The sequence below is a fragment of the Amblyomma mixtum genome, chromosome 5 (assembly GCF_055824585.1).
Source record: "Amblyomma mixtum isolate Tamu chromosome 5, ASM5582458v1, whole genome shotgun sequence".
Taxonomy (NCBI): domain Eukaryota; kingdom Metazoa; phylum Arthropoda; class Arachnida; order Ixodida; family Ixodidae; genus Amblyomma; species Amblyomma mixtum.
The window spans coordinates 165,593,240-165,610,676 of NC_143016.1; positions in this window are offsets into that span (position 1 = coordinate 165,593,240).

Sequence of the window (17,437 nt, forward strand, 5' to 3'; positions counted from 1 at the left end):
CTAGGCATTTCACCAAGCGGTAGCGCGACACACCGAAAGGATTCAACTTACATGCCTGCAGATAAGATGGATCCGCCTTGAGCTGTCGCGACCCCTGCCGCTGTGGCTAGATGGCGTTTCGATGCAGTTTTGCCGAGCTCTGCCACCGGCTGCGTGTTGTATACCACTTTTGCTCACGACTGTACCTTAAGATGTCGATAGCCACCATCATGCTGAAGAGTTCATGGTAACGAAGACTGTGTCTGGGCCAACGAGACCCGTAAATTGTTCAGAAACAGGATCGCCGCCTCCGCAACCAGAAGCAGGCAGCGGAACGTCAAATGATCACGAGGATTCTACTCACTTCGAGGAGCACTATCCATACTTGACGAATCCCCACGAATGAAGGCACGATGCGCGTACGGAGATTTCAATCGAGCGCAGTGCTGATGTTACCAATGAAGAACCCCTCCAGGGGTGGAAACAGAGCCACTGTGAAATGAGAGAGATAGGGCCTAGAGGTAACGAAGGCAAGCATTAGCAAACTTCCGAAATCTGCGCTGCCAGACGTTCACTAGCGTGACTCAACAATTCACCCTATCTCTCGTCCACTGACGGATTTCTCGCATTCGTTTCCGAAGTGGAAGGCGGAGATGCCTCTTAATGTTCCTGAGTGATAGGTTGTCGAATCGTCGCAATAATCACCGAGAAACCCTTCCACTGGATGCAAGACTGCCTTTAGTGCAAAATCTTGTTCCTTCAAGTGCACTGGCCTCTAGTATATGCATAATAAAAAAAAAATGTACAGTCACAGCCGCGTTGCAGCTCCCGCTTTTCCTTTTCTGTTCAGGGCAGGGGTGCGAACACGAGCACCAAGAAGAGGTAGGTACTGCTTAAGGAAAAGGCACCACTCTATATAAATCACGTACTGGCTGTAGCAAAAGTTTACAGTCCTCCGTGCCGTTGCTTCTAATGGCGCAGCGGACTGTAAATTGTGGCAACAGACAGTGCATGGGAAAAAAATGCTTCTTGCACAAGATCAATGCATGCAGCGAGTTCGTCTATAAGTAAAGAGCAAGTAACACCAGAAGTGACTGGTTAAAGATGAAGACTGCACATGTATTTGTGTAAGTAAAATCCATTTCTAATTTCCATTAGTTGGATATCTTAAGAATATTACATAATCAGACATAATAAAAATGTTTGTTTGTTGGGTTTTATGGCACATAGGCAACTCATGCCATCATGCGCCAAGCTCGGGGTACGAGGGAATTGTCCTGTGCAGAATTTTATAGGAATATTAAAATAATGGCCGGTGTAGAGAGCCTATAACATTGGTATGTGTGATCTAGTGACGACAGATGAAAAAAGAATTTTGTAAAAGAAATCACAAAAATAAAGAGGAGCATAAATACTACGCATTTCAATATTGCTATGTTAGCCACTTAAGTGCAGAAACCGTTTGTACTTTTAAGGACTGTCACGTCACCGCCGTGGCTACGTGGTTATGGCGCCAGCCTGTTGACCCAAAGGTGCACGTTCCATCCCTGCCTGCACTATGATGTCCCTCATAGCCAGAGTTGCTTTGGGACGTTAAATGCCGGAAAACTCTACTATAATATTTCAACAATTATGCAGCCAACCTTACACAAGGGGTGACTGCTTTGAGGGTTTATGGGGCTTAACTTACCAAAGCGACATGGGCAATGAGGGTCCGGGATCAAAAAATGTCGCAGTTCATTCATGTCATGTAAGACAGGGCAAAAAACAAACTTCTGAGGTTCAGTACAATATAATCTGGATTAGCATATGTTATATTGAATATTAGAAATTAGAGTAGATTGTAACACATAAAAGTTAGTTCGTTATATTGATTTTAATGGCGCAAAAGCAACTGAGGCTATGATGCGCCAAACACAAGGTTAGAGTTTTTGTTAAAGGTGAAGCTTTCTATACTTAAAGTTTGTTTAAAATGCTTGCTTCCTTGAGAAACCTAAAAATACATGAGATGTCAACCAGTGCTCGATCACCTAAAAGTAACATGGGGTGTAATGGGATGGTTTCCCTGTAAAACGTTGTAAAATATTTCTTTCTTAGCTCTTCTAGCTTTATACATGAAATTAAAATGTGGTTCACTGTGAGTTCAGCACCACACATGTCACAGAGAGGTTTGTTTTGTTTGGTTAGCAAAAAGTTGTGCGTGAGGTGGGTGTGTCCAATGCGGAGCCGACATAAAATAACTTCGGTAAAACGTTCTTGATGCCTACACGATTGCCATTCCCCTAAAATGGGCTTAACAGAATGTAATTTGTTGTTTGCGTGCTCTTCCCATTCTGCCTGCCACTTATTTCTGAGTTTACTGTAGATAAACTTTAAACAATCCCTGTGCGGTATGTTCACTTGCTTTATTTGGCCATTCCGGGCTTGTGCAGCACATACATCTGCTTTCTCATTACCTACAATTCCAACATGGCTAGGAACCCAGCAGAATTTAATGTTGTGCTTTTGTTTTGTGATTTTAACTATGTTATGTATGATGTTTCCTATTATGGGTTCAGTAGCATTCCTGGAGTGCAGTGCTTTGAGCATACTGAGGGAATCGGTGTAAATGATGCTATTTTTGATGTTCTCTCTTACTATTTTTTCTACAGCTATGAAGATGGCATAACACTCAGCAGTAAAAACTGATGCGCATTCTGGTAGTCGCATTATCTGTTTATTTTTTTCTTGGATTACTGCACTTCCAACATGACTTTCTGTTTTTGAGCCATCGGTATAAAATTCAATGTAGGTGTCATACGTTTCTTGTAGTGCAAAGAATTCCTGTAATATGTACTCGTTTGGCGTTTGCTTTTTGTCTAAATGTGTCATTGTGAAGTCACATACTGAAGGCAGGCTGTACCATGGTGGCAAATATTCATTCCTTTGTGCAATATTCGGTAGGGCATCTAGTACTGTTAGCTCTTCACATTTATCTTCAAAGCGCAGTAGTAATGGCCTGATAGAATGTGGTTTGTTGATGAATAATCTTTTAGATGGGCACTTGGTGACAACTGGATGGCAGAGATGTTTCGGAAGAGAACGGATTTTTAAGACGTATGTGCATGTTAGTGCGATTCTTCGGTCCTCAAGAGCGGGCTCATTAGTTTCAACGTATAGGCTGGCTACTGGTGATGTTCTGTATGCTCCAGATGATAGGCGGAGACCAAGATTATGAATGGGGTCTAATCTTTTCAAGTAGGATGCTCTTGCCGAGCCATATACTATGCACCCGTAGTCCAGCTTGGAGCGCACCAGAGAGCGATATATTTGTAAAAGGCTTGCTCTATCGGACCCCCACCGCTTCCGTGAGAGCACTTTTAAGACATTGAGGGCTTGAGAAGCTTTCTTTTTAAGGTTGTTAATGTGTGGTAGAAATGTGAGTTTCTTGTCGAAAGTTAGGCCTAAAAATTTGTGTTCTTGTTTAATTGGTAGCGCAGTGTGATTCAGGTATAGACTGGGATCGACCTGTAGGCCTCGTCGCAATGAGAAAAGAACAGCTACTGTTTTTTGAGGGGAAAATTTAAATCCATTTTTGTCTGCCCAAGAACCTAGTTTATTTAGTGTGATTTGTATTTGTCTCTCACAGGTTGATATGCTGGAGGACGTGCATGCTATTTGTAGGTCATCTACATAAACTGAATACATTATGGACTTGGGTATTACTTTAGCTAAGGAATTCATTTTTACTATGAAGAGTGTCGTGCTTAGAATGCACCCCTGGGGTACGCCGTTCTCTTGGGTGAAAGTCATGGAGAGAGTTGCTCCTAGGCGGACTCGGAATGTGCGGTTAGCCAGGAAGTCGTTCAAGCAGTTCAACATCCTGCCGCGGATACCTAGCTCTGCTAGGTCACGGAGGATGCCGAACTTCCACGTAGTATCGTAGGCCTTCTCCAGGTCGAAGAAGACCCCAATACAGTGCTGCTTGTGGATGAACGCCTCCCGGATGGTGTTTTCTAGGCGGACAAGGTGATCTGTGGTGGAGCATGTTTTCTTAAACCCACATTGGTGTTTATCTAGTAGTTGCCGAGATTCAAGTATGAAGGTCAGTCTAATGTTTATTACACTTTCGAAAGATTTAGCAATGCAGCTGGTGAGGGCTATTGGTCTGTAACTGCTAGGACTTGTTGGTGGTTTTCCGGGTTTGAGAAAGGGTATTATGACTGCTTTTTTCCACTCGTCAGGTATATTTCCAGTTATCCAGATTTTATTAAAGAATTTTAACAGTGCCTCTACAGCAGCCTCGGAGAGATGTGCAAGCATAGCGTAATGCACGTTGTCTGGTCCTGGTGCTGTCTTTTTTCCAGAAGATAATACCTTATTTATTTCTTGTAGTGTGAGAGGCTGGTTGTAATCCTCATGAACACCTGCTCCAGATGGAAATTTTTGTTTTTCAGCTATTGCTTTGTGTTTTTGAAATGTGCTTGTGTAGTTGGATGAGCTTGAGATCTCAGCAAAATGCTCGCCCAGTATGTTGGCCTGTTCTTCTAAAGATGTTTGTGTCCCGGGTGCTGTCAAGAGAGGAAGTGTGAAAGGGGTATGGTCACCAGTAAATTTACGCACTTTTTCCCACATTTTCTTTGATGTTGTTGAGCTGTTTATTGAGGAGACATATTTCTGCCAAGAGGTTTTTTCTGCATTTCTTCGGACATACCGCGCTCTGGCTTTTGCCTTCTTAAAGGTAAGTAAGTTCTCTGCAGTGGGATATCGACGCAGAGCGCTCCAGGCTTTGTTTTGTTGTTTTTTTGCTAATGTGCATTCTTTTGTCCACCACACTTTGTGTTTCTTTTGTGCAAGTCCTGTTGTTTGTGGTATAGCGAGTGTTGCGGCCGATATTATGCATTCAGTAAACTTCTGATTAATTTCATCTGTGCTAAGGTCTTCACAAAATTCCTTTTCCAGAGTGGCACTTTTTGTAAAGAGTGACCAGTCGGCAAGCTGAATTTTCCAGCGCCGTGGCCTTGTGGGGATGATTGGAGTGGATGATGAGAGCCTGATGACGGTAGGTAAGTGATCGCTGCCCATGGGGTCATTTAAAACATCCCATTTAAAATCGTTAAAAAGTAATGGTGATGCGAAGGCTAAATCGAGAGAGCTCATTTTTGCTGAGCTTGGGCAGCAATATGTGGCTTTTCCCGTATTTAAAAGACAGACATTATTCGAAAGTATAAAATCTTCGATTGTTTGGCCTCTAGAGTCGCAGCGTTCGCTTCCCCAAAAAGGGGAGTGAGCGTTAAAATCCCCGACTACTAGATATGGTTCTGGCAGTTCATTGATGAGTTCCTGTAGGTCACGGACTGTTAATGTTATATGTGGAGGAAGATATACAGAACAGATAGTTATAGTTTTGTAGCTGAATATGCTGACCGCAACTGCCTCCAGTTTTGTTGTGAGTCTGATCTCTTGAGCAGGGACGCCGCTTTGTACGACAATCGCGACGCCTCCCGAGAGTCTATTTGCCTGCTCACGATCTCGTCTAAAAGTTTTATAATGCTTCAGGATGTTTATATGTTGTGGGCCTAGATTGGTTTCCTGGAGACATAAGGCTACGGGTGACATTGACCCTAAAATGTTTTTTATGTCATCGTAATTTCTCAACAATCCTCTACAGTTCCACTGAACTAGAAAAGCCATGTTTATGTTTGGGGTAGGGACAATAAAGTGTTTACTTATTTTCTGGGCCCGTTATGAGGGCCCTGTCCTTCTTCCGCTCAAGAGAGCTGTTCCGCCGCTGTAAAGCAGGCGGGCTGGGGGTTAGATCCATCACCTCGTCAGAGGTGCTGGAAGACCGCGGTGAAGCCGCGGGCGTGTGGGGTTCAGGCCTCCCCCGACGGGGGGAAGTCCTGCGGGATGCTGGCCCATGGGCCGGCATTCCCTGCTTTGGGGTTGGCAGAGCAGCTTTCGCTGTCTCTGCCTGGGGCGTGGGTGGCACTGCCACAGGCGCGGTGGAACTGGCCGCGGCAGGTGCAGGAGTGCTGTGTGGTGCTACGCCCCTGCGCACCACATCAGCGAAGTTTGGTTTCGCTGTGAAAGAGAAAGTGTTTGTGACTGCGAATCGCTTTCTTGCTTCTCGAAATGATATATTCTCCTTTGTTTTTATGGTGATTATTTCCTTTTCCTTCTTCCAGGACGGACATGCCCTGGAGTACGCAGCATGGTCGCCTTCACAGTTAGCGCAGCGTAGAGCTGCGTCACATTCCTCAGAATGGTGGTCCTTTGACGCGCATTTCGCGCAAGTTTTGCGGCCTCGGCAACTCTGTGATCCGTGTCCAAACCGTTGACAATTAAAGCACCTTCGGGGGTTAGGGATATAGTGTCTAACATTTACTTTGAGGTATCCAACGTCGATGGTTTCTGGCAATGTGCATGTGTTGAAAGTCAGGACCAGGTGTTTGGTATCTACATCTTTGTTGTCCTTGCGGATTTTGATTCGGTACACATCAATGACGTTTTGATCGGAAAGGCCTTCCAGCATTTCTTTTTCTGTGAGATGTAGAAAATCATTTTCGGAGATGACGCCACGGACAGTGTTGAGGGATCGGTGTGCTGTGATGGAGACAGGTGTCTCCCCCATACACACTATGTTTGCGAGTTTGGAAGTTTGAACATTATCTCGGAGTTCCAGCAATAGATCGCCGCTGGCCATTTTTGATACTTTGTAGCCGGGGCCCAAAGCTTCTGTTAAGCATTTCGATACGATGAAGGGGGATAGAATTCTGGCCTGTTTATCTTGCACTTCACTGTGGACGACATGGAATTTGGCGAATGTTGGTTTCTTTTTGGAAAAAAAGTACTCTGCTTCGTTCCGCACTCTTTTAAGAGAGCGATCAGGTTTGGAAAGGGGGGGAGCCATAAAAAATTGATGTTTTTCGGTCATGGTGCCAGCCACCCACCATGGAGCCCAACAAGGGGACGCGACAGGAACTTGAAAGAAAGTCCTGCCCACGCCAGCTGTACACCTTAACTATAACCTAATATGACTCAACTCAGGGTAGTTGGTCACACACGGTTAACCCTCGCCGCCAGGAAAAAGAGGAAAAAACGAAGAAAAGAGGAGTATACAGGAGAGTTGTAAGAAAGGAGATAGGAAAGTGAAAGATGGAGAGGAGAACAGGAAAAGGCGACTGCCGATTTCCCCCGGTCGGGTCAGGCCGGAGGTGCCGTCTACAGGAAGCTGGGGCCAAAGTGGTGTGTTGCCTCCGCCGAGGGGCCTTAAGGGTCCAAACGCTCGGCATCGGCTCAACCACCAGGATCCCCTTTTCCCCGGACACGGCGATGCCACGCACGGCTAAGCGCGGATGCTCGGGTCCGTGGTGACGCATTGTTCACCATCATCCCCCTGAGGGGATGTCCCTGCGGATGCTCGGGTTAACCCCGTGGTGTCGCCACTCACCAACGTCTGCATGCTGCAGACGCCTCCCTGCGGGGATGTAACACATAAAAAGAAGTCTTGAAAATGAGAGTAGAAATCGCAGATTAATTTCTATAAAACATTTGTAGTTCAGGAAAAATAAAAGCATAAGAGCACTATTTCAATTCTTCAGTTCTACTCTGCACCTGAAGGTGTAACGTCATCACCTGAATGTTGTGCATGAAGACATTGGCCAAGTGATGTGGCAGGCATTGCTGACGAGAATCCAAAAGCATGCACAACAGCCAGATGTCTTTTCATTGATTTTACCTCTGCTTCCTAATTTGAGCGAGGTGACTAACAAACTCCTGCATCACATTTCCGTCACCTGGATTGCTGGAGACTAAGCATTTTAGAGTAGTGAAAATTGATGAGTCAGTTCACCAAACATCTTTGAAGGAAATTTTAAGTAAAAGAGTTAGGACCAGTGAGTGCAGCAGGCAAATCAAAGTATCACAATTAGCCTCACTGCCAATGCTCTGAAGTGTGGGAAAAATCCGTACACGGTCAGCAATGAACAGATTGTGAGTTGTTTTTTTTTTCTTAGAGGTCTAAGGTCTACAGTGCAACACCCACTTTTCTGAATTATACTAAAGAATTTGTACGCCTGTTTAAACAAACAACCGTTCTGCCAGGAACTGCCCACGTACTGCATCTGCAAGACGAGTATCGTTAGGGCACTTTTCTTGCACGTGTAATTTACAAAGAAACAAAGCGTAGTGGAAAGTAAGTGGCTGAGAAGAATGCAAAAAACCTACTAGAAAATTTCAAATTTCCTTCACTGTTGTCCCCAGGCTTCTCCCTCAACATCACTCCCAGTGGCCTGAGGCAGTGGCTCCACAAGCTCCTGCATTGCCTGTGTGGAGCTGCGATGCTAGATATCAAGGATCAGTATCGTTTAGGTTTATGGGGTTTAACGTCCCAAAGCGACTCAGGCTATGAGAGAAGCCGTAGTGGAGGGCTCCGGAAATTTCGACCACCTGGGGTTCTTTAAAGTGCACTGACATCGCACAGTACACGGCCCTCTAGGATTTTCGTGACAGACATGAGAGCGCAAAACGGGGACACGGACGAGGAAGGGAACAGGACGAGCGCTGCACTTTCAACAGGATTTATTCAGGGAAGAACGTTTAAATAGCCTTTGCCCTTATCCATGCTCTTGATCGCAGACAATCGCCTCTCACAGATACGCATCAAGAAACAGCATTTCACTGTGGCAAAGAACAACTGACGTGTCACTAATACAACTATCACCTCGCTTCTTGATATAGAAGGCTTCCACAAGCTCACGTTCTGTCCTATCTCGGCTTTTCAATAGCACTTTGCAGTCAGATAGTCGAGGCTTGCAGGCTACACGCTTCTCTTTCGAGCAGGCTTGGCAGTCGTCTGGAAGATGTCCTCTCTTGTTGAATGAATTCTTGTGTTCAAGCAGGCGCTCGTTAAGACAACGTCGGGTTTGTCCAACGTACACCTTGCCGCATGTAAGCGGGAACTCATAGACTACTCCTTTCTTGCAGCCAACATGGGGCATTCGGTGTCTGGTGGTGCACTCTTGTACTTTTTTTCTTCCAATGCGTGAACACATTCCGGCGAGTTTTCGCGGCGCTGAAAATACCACATCGACGCCATACTTCCCTGAATAAATCCTGTTGAAAGTGCAGCGCTCGTCCTGTTCCCTTCCTCGTCCGTGCCCCCGTTTTGCGCTCTCATGTCTGTCACTAATATGCACCAACAAGCCCAGCTTCAAGTACTCCTTAGCCTCTAGGATTTCTCCCCCAAAGAAATTCAGCCGCGGCCGGGATCAAACCCGCGTCTTTCGGGTATGCAGCCGAGCATCATAACCACTGAGCCACCACGACGGCAAGGATCAGTATGGAGGAGGATGATAATAGAATATGCAAAGACCACGATGTTTTTTCCCTAAACCCTAGCTATATTACTGATTGTGAAGGTTGATGCTTCATCAGTACTACCGCAGGATTTGCTTTTTTCTAACACTGTGCATTAAAGCCCTCTTTTCTTTTCACCAATGCCAGCGGTTTAAACAAGGCCACTTTAAAAGGACCGGTTTCAAAGTTCAGCTCCTACTGAACTGTTGGGCCTGTACTGTCCAGCTTTTCCTTGAACCGCAAAATCGTTGCTCCTTTTTTCATGTTTGTTTTCATGTTCTCTTGGCAGGCCTATACCATGCGGTACAGATCTGAGGTTGTGCCGAAAAAGGCTCCTCTTTGTCGTTAACCTTTCAGCAGCGTCATCAATAGCATAAAGGAAGTTAAAAAGAAAATAACGTACAGAATTTACACCAAGATAATTAGAAGGAACTTTTTGAATGACGTTGCTAGTGAAATTTTTTGCCCAAAATTATGTTTTTTAATGGCCTGTTGTTTCTCACCTGGTATCATTGTCCTCTGTGCGTATATGAGACTGGAAAAACAAATTACATAGTTGAACTTTTTATGATCGACTCTCATGAGAGCAAATATAGCTGCTTGATTACACACACAGGTTTGAGAACTGGTCATTGCTCCAAGGCACAAATTACAATAGGGTGACTTGACAGTGTAAACATTTGACTTGACATTAATATCTCTGATAGTTAAAAAAATATCCAAGCGTTCACCTCACAGTTGCTAGCAGTGTAGATATGCTACAAGAATACTGTTAGAGGCACTTAGCATATAGTCTGACCACACTAAACTAGCCTTTCTGCAGTCCTTGTTACACTAATCAAGCAGTCAGTGAATCACTTTCACGCTATGGGGTGCCCGCGTTGTTCAATGGGAAGCTCGATAGGATGCCCATGTTGTTCGACTACCAAATTTTTGTACTTGTAAATTAGGCTTGCTTGGCTCTGTTCGCCTAGTTACGTCTATTTCTACAACAGTTTCTGAAAATCTTCTCCACAAGATACACAGTTTAAGGCATTTTACACTAAGAGCTCAGACGATATCAGCGGTTGCAACACGGACATCTTAATTGAAACATAGAAGAAAGAAGCACTATGCACATATGCCATGAATAATTTTTTTCTCTCCGAGGGGTCCTTGTGACGGAACTGAAAAACATATCTACTTATGCACTATGAACCATCCGAACCGCATTCAAAAGAAGGTTATCCTCTAGATTTTGGGACAAATATCAAGAAATAGTCGCATGGATACATTTTACCAATATGTGGAGGGCAGCAAATCAAGGGCTGTATATCAGCAAGCCGCTGTGCTCATTACTATTGTGGACAGTAATGATATTTCCCACAGTGTTTAAACAGGCATTTGGAGGTATGCCTGCTCTTAATATAAAACCAATGCGTATATTACCGAGGAATTACCCGCGCATATCGTGTCAGGAGGCGAGCAACATCGGCCTGTAAAAGTTCGAATATCTGAGAGGTTCCACCAAATGACGCTCATTCAAGTACTGTTAATCTGATTCTAAAACATAAGCCTCATGAACTGCTGACAAAGCGGTCTTTTGAGAAGAGCACTGCACAATGCACTTTTTCACATGTAATGCACGGACAAGAGAATGTGCATTCGTCTCTTCAACACTCACACACTGAACTGAATTGCACCCGAATACACGCTCTAAAAAGAGGCTAGTACACCTCGTTTTTAAATTGAACAGTACATGACTGCTGCTAGGCAAATGCTCATCACTAAGTGCAACCATCTCTATTACCCGCCCATGTACTTCCGTTAGCGAGAAAATGAGAGTTCTTCCTTCAAGAATTGCCTACGGAACTTAAAACGTAGATGAAAGCGCCAACAGAGGCTTCCTTGCACTTGGTTCCACCTGCATCGACATTCCCTTTTCCGCAGAGCACCGTCGTGCCATTCTTGGAGCAGTTCTTTATTAAATTACAGCCTTTAAGTAAGGAACGCACAAAAACACTGACATCGTCATGTTTTGTTTGCACTGCAGGCAAATCGTGTGGAAAGCTTTGAAGGATGCAGAATTTCCGCATACCGCGTTCCATTCACAAAGCGCACCACTCTACCATTCATTGATTAAAAACGGAAATCCGAGAAGCCCCACAGGTATCCCCATTGGTTTACATGATCCACCATGCGTAAAAGAACGAGTGCATGTATTGGTTTCCATACAAATCTTGGTATTCAGACAAGAAAGCCACCATTTCTTTTTTCACATCTTCTATTTTTGCCATCGGGATCGAAGATTGTAAGCAAAAATGTATTATCTTAACAAACTTATCCAACTTTTATAATATTTTCCCGACAGGAACTCTTAAAACACCGGAAATAAAACAAGGGCCAATCTCTACATTCCGATGGTTTCCAGAATTTGAATTCTGACAATGGCCGCGGAAGTCTACTGATTTCCCAAATTGGAGTGATCTGCCTCAGCCTGTCATTTATGTGAGGTATATGACGAAGAGAGTATTCAGAGCGTGTTTTGTGACTTATCCACATAGATGTTGTGGTTCTGACGAAGCCTTTGCACACAGCATGCATGTAATCCACGACAAAAAAAAATACTAGGAAAGGTGCAGTATGCTAGAAAAAGCGATACTAGCCCCTTCTATGCCTTCCCAAAAGGGAGGCATCTGCAGCATGCAGACGTTGGTCTGTGGCGACACCACGGGTTCCCAGGAATCCGCAGGGATATCCCCTCACCCAAAGCCACCTAGACTACTCAAGGCCTCTCCGCTTGCTCCGTGACGTCACGCTAGTTGTCCGACCTCCGCTCGCGACTGCGGGGGTTCGCCGGCAGTTTTAAGCGCACTTTTTTACTATCCGAGGTACAATGGCTTTAGAAGTGAGTCAATAAATATGCATTAGCGACTAAACAACAGCTTTTTAACCGCGAGCATAATTTCGCTAAATACCTTCCTTATTAATTTATAATTTATGCTATCTTTCGTGGCCCTTGCAATATACTTCGTATTGGAGCTAAGTGCTTCGTTTTTATAGCTGCATGATAATACTTGTGACAGAGCATTGCATTGCTATAGTTCCTGCTCTTCAGTTCATCGTATTTAGTTCATATTAACTTCAAAATATTTTTTTCCTAGACAGAAAAGCAGTAGAATGAGGCAGAATGCATGAGATGCAGTACCTGCTACATCTCATGCATTCTGTTGCTTTTTAAAGAAATGTACGTTTTTTTGTTATGTTCGAAAGCGGATGGCGTGTTAGACATTAAAATAAACAAAATGAACGAAGTCATGCAAAACAGTAACATGAATACTTTATAGACATTTTACTGGTCAGTGCTCTGCATTAAAATATTTCAATTCTTTAATTTTTTTTAGTTTCCTGGCGACTGCCTTCTTCTGACTGCTGTCCTGAATGGCGTCATTCTTCAATTTACAAAAATTTACATTTTCCCGACGTGCCCTCATGAAGGTGTAGAAGGAAGATATGATGGGCAATTGGGGAACACGGAAGGCACTGCACCCTTTTGAAGTTGAACACGATCGCGGTTGAGCTCTATGGTTCTTCCTGTTTGTTTATCATCATGTGAGAGCTTGGTGATGCAGTCTTGCTGATGGAAATGGAACTCGCATACCTGCATGAGAAAGCTTAATTATAATTACATCCGGTTCTCCCGAAACTATTCAACAACTTTTAACGTTACAGAAGGTTATTACTTTCTACCTTGGAATGTATGGTTGGCGTAAAATCCTTGCGAGGAACTGCTCTCATCCAAGCTTTTCTGTGAGCTTCATCTTCGGGAAAACCAAACACTCTAACTTTTGGGCCACCGACATAATTTCCGCGGCACCCCGGCACACAGCAACGGCCCATGTTGCAGCGATTACAAAATGTGCTTTTCTTTAGCACCACATCATGATTTCAACGTGCACAAGCCAGGAGAAAACGGTTTGACGCACTGCAGCTCGAAAACCTAGAAGCCGGAAAAGAGAAATGTCAGCACGTTCGCTGCCTAACCTAACCACAGGCCTGCGTTTCTATGAGCCTGTGCTGCGTTTCACCGAACTCTCACCGTCGTTTGCGGTCGGACCGGTTCGGCGGGTCGGGCAACTAGTGTGACGTAGGCCCCTGTGGAGAGGAGGACCGAACAGGCCTTCTCTAGTCTAGGTGGCTTTGCCTCACCCCGTCCTGGCAGTGTATTGCATCGCCGTGTCCGGGGAAAAGGGGATCCTGGTGGTTGAGCCGATTCCGAGCGTTTTGACCTTTAAGGCCCCTCGGTGGAGGCAACACACTACTTAGGCCCCAGCTTCCTGAAGACGGCACCACTGACCTGATCCGACCGGTGGAAATCGGCAGTAACCTTTTCCTGTCCTCCTCTATCTTTCACTTTCCTATTTTCTGTCTCGACACCTTCCTGTCCTCTCCTCTTTTATTGCCTTTTTCCTTCTTCCAGGCAGCTAAGGTTAACCTTGTCTGGCCAACTACCCTGAGTTGCGTCATATTTGGTTATAGTTAAGGTGTACAGCTGGCGTAGGCAGGGCTTGCTCTCAAGTTCCTGTCGCGTCCCCTTGTTGGGCTCCATGGTGGCTGGCTGGCACCATGACCGAAAAACTAAAGTTTTTATTGCTCCCCCCTTTCCAAACCAGATCGCTTTCTCAAAAGAGGGCGGAATAGAGAGACCAAAAACTTTATTGTAAAAGGAATTCGGGGCACGCGCCAGGATCTCCGCACCACCGCACTGCACTCAAGTGTTTTTGTTCCTAAGGTCCATAACACTGGCAGCCCGGCCGGTGGCGATGGTCTGCACGGCCGGGTCCCCCGAGCGCAGCAGAGTCTCCCAGTCCTCCTAGGTCTTGAGGTTCTCTAGGCCCCGCGGTGGAGGGCCCGCCGGGCAGTGAAAGGATGTGGAGGGAAGAGGCGGAGGGCTCTGGGCATAGGGCGGATGCCGAATTGGGGAAGGAGGGATGATAGCGGGCTAGGGTAAGGGGAGAGAGTGTGTCTGTAATATGCGCCAGATTGTTGCTTGTTCGTTATCTAGGGAGGGGTGCGGCGGGAGGGTAGAGCTGGCGTGAGGCTCTGTAGCCCTGCGTCAGCTCGCTGAATGAGTGCATGCGCTCCTTCGTGAACCCCCGATCCGAGGCCACCTGAGCCCGGTTTAAATAACCTCGGGCTAAAAGGCTGGCGGCCTTGTTTCCGAAATTCCTGCAGTCCGCAGTCACCCATATCAGCTCCACTTGGCGCGGTGGGGATGCACCGGGCGGAACGAGGCAGCAAATGTTTTTGTAAAAAAGAAACCAACGTTCACAAAGTTTCATGTAATACACAGTAACTGTGAAGAAAAGCAAGACCAAATAACATCCCCATTTCTTGTTGCCAAATGGTTAAGAGATACCTTAGGGCCTGGCTACAAGTTATCAAAAATGGCCCGTGGCGACCTACTACTTGAACTGCGTGAGAGCATCCAGTGCTTGAAACTCTTAAACATTGCTTCCATAGGGGCCATCTCTGTCTCCGTGACTCCCCACCGATCTATCAACACAGTCAGAAGCGTTATTTCAGAAGCTGACTTTATCTACCTAAAAGAAGCCAAAATGTTTCAAGGACTCTCCGACCAAAATGTAACTGACGTTCACAGGATCAAAATCCGCAAGGATACCAGGGAAATACATACTAAACACATGGTCCTCACATTTAACACCAGCAGCTTACCCGAATTGATAGAAGTTGGATGCTTGAAAGTCAACGTAAGGCATTACATACCCAATCCCCGCCGATGTTTCAATTGTCAGAAGTTTGGCCACGACTCCTAGTTGCCGCGGCCGCAAAACGTGCGCGAATTGCGCTTCGACGGACCACCATTCTGAGGAATGTTTGGTTTGGTTTGGTTTATGGGGTTTAACGTCCCAAAGCGACTAAGGCTATGAGAGACGCCGTAGTGGAGGGCTCCGGAAATTTCGACCACCTGGGGTTCTTTAGCGTGCACTGACATCGCACAGTACACGGGCCTCTAGAATTCCTCCCCCAAAGAAATTCCAGCCGCCGCGGCCGGGATCGAACCCGCGTCTTTCGGGTCAGCAGCCGAGCACCATAACCGCTGAGCCACCGCGGCGGCCATTCTGAGGAATGTGACGATGCATTACGCTGCGCTAACTGTAAAGACCACGTGCGTATTCCATGGCATGTCCGTTCTGGAAGAAAGAAAGAGAAATAATTACCATGAATACAAAGGGAAATATTTCATTTAGAGAAGTGAGAAAGCGATTCGCACTTACGAACACGTGCTCCTTCACAGCAAAATCAAACTTCGCTGATGTAGTGCGCAGGGGCGGTGCACCATGGAGCACTCCGGCACCTGTCGAGACCACTTTCACCGAGCCTAAGACAGGGCCCTCCACGCCCCATGCAGGGAGAGCGAAAGCTGCCCTGCCATCTTCAAAGCAGGGAGCGCCGCTCCATGGGTCAGCATCCAGCAGGGCTACCCCCCGTCGAAGGAGGCCTGAAACCCACATGCCCGCAACTTCCCCGCAGTCTTCCAGCACCTCTGACGAGGTGATGGATCTAACCCCCAACCCGCCTGCTTTACAGCGCCGGAACAGCTCTCCTGAGCGGAAAAAGGACAGGGTCCTCATAATGGGCACAGATCAGAAACACCCTTTCCAATCCTAAACATGGCTTTATGTCTAGAGGAAACAAATGTTGGTCCACAACACATGAATATCATGAAACATTATAAAACATTTAGACGCGATCGCGAGCAGGCAAATAGACTCCCAGGAGGCGTCGCGATTGTCGTTCAAAGCGGCGTTCCTGCTCAAGAGATCAGACTCAAAACAAAACTAGAGGCAGTTGCCGTCAGCATTGCCAACTACAAGACCATAACAATCTGTTCTGTATATTTTCCTCCGCATTTAACATTAACAGTCCGTGATCCACAGGAACTTATCGATTAACTTCCAGAGCCATATCTCGTAGTTGGCGATTTTAACGCTCAGTCCCCTTTTTGGGGAAGCGAACGCTGTGACGCTAGGGGTCAAATGATCGAAGATTTCATTCTTAAAAATAATGTATGTCTTTTAAATAGAGAAAAATCCACATACTGCTCCACTACCTCGAGGAGAATGACCTGCTTATATTTGTCATTTAGCTCACCTTCTGTTTTTAACGATTTTAAATGGGATGTCATTGAAAAATCCATATGGCAACGATCACCTCCCTATACTGATCACTTTATCATCTCCACCGGAAATAATCCCCACAAGGCCGCGACGCCAGAATCTACATTTAGCCGATTGGCAACTTTTTAGAGGAAAAGCCACTTTAGAAAATATAGTTTTAGAAAATTTAAGCATCGATCAGATATACAAAATGTTCACGAATTTTATCGTAACAAAACGGCTAAGTGCGGTAGATAAAAGACTGCAAGGAAGCAAAAAAACAACAAAATAGAGCCTCGGGTAAGTTTCGAAGGTATCCGACACGTGAGAACCTCTTAAGTCTTAAAAAAGGCTTTTTTAAAGGTCGGACGTCCATCGCAGTGCTGAGAAAGCCTCATGGCAGAGTAATGTTTGATCTATTAAGTCAAATCACATTTAAAAAATTTGGGAGCAGGTGCGAAAATTAAATGGCAACTTCTCACCGTTCACAATTCCTCTTCCGACAACACCTGGCACACAAACGAGCATAGGGGAACAGGCAGACATATTGAGGACACATTTCGCTGCACTTTCAAGTACATCACACTATACGCAGTCTTTATTAAAATACAAAAACACAGACGAGAAAAAATTACATCCAACACGTGGAGGAGATAACCAAAATTACAATAATCTAACTACAGTTTAAGCAACCGATAGAGTACTGTCTGCCGGGAAAAAAACTGCACAGGGACCCGACGAGATACACTACGAAATGCTTGCTCATCTTTCCCAGCCTGCCGTAGAGGCGCTCTTAAATTTCTTTAACAAGGTAAAATACCTAGGAAGTGGAAGAGAGCTTTATAGTACCATTTCTTAAACTTGGGAAACCGCCAGCCTCTCCTAGCAGTTATAGACACAGCCCTGACCAGTTGTCACGCGAAATCTTTCCAAAGTGTCCTTAACATAAGATTACCTTT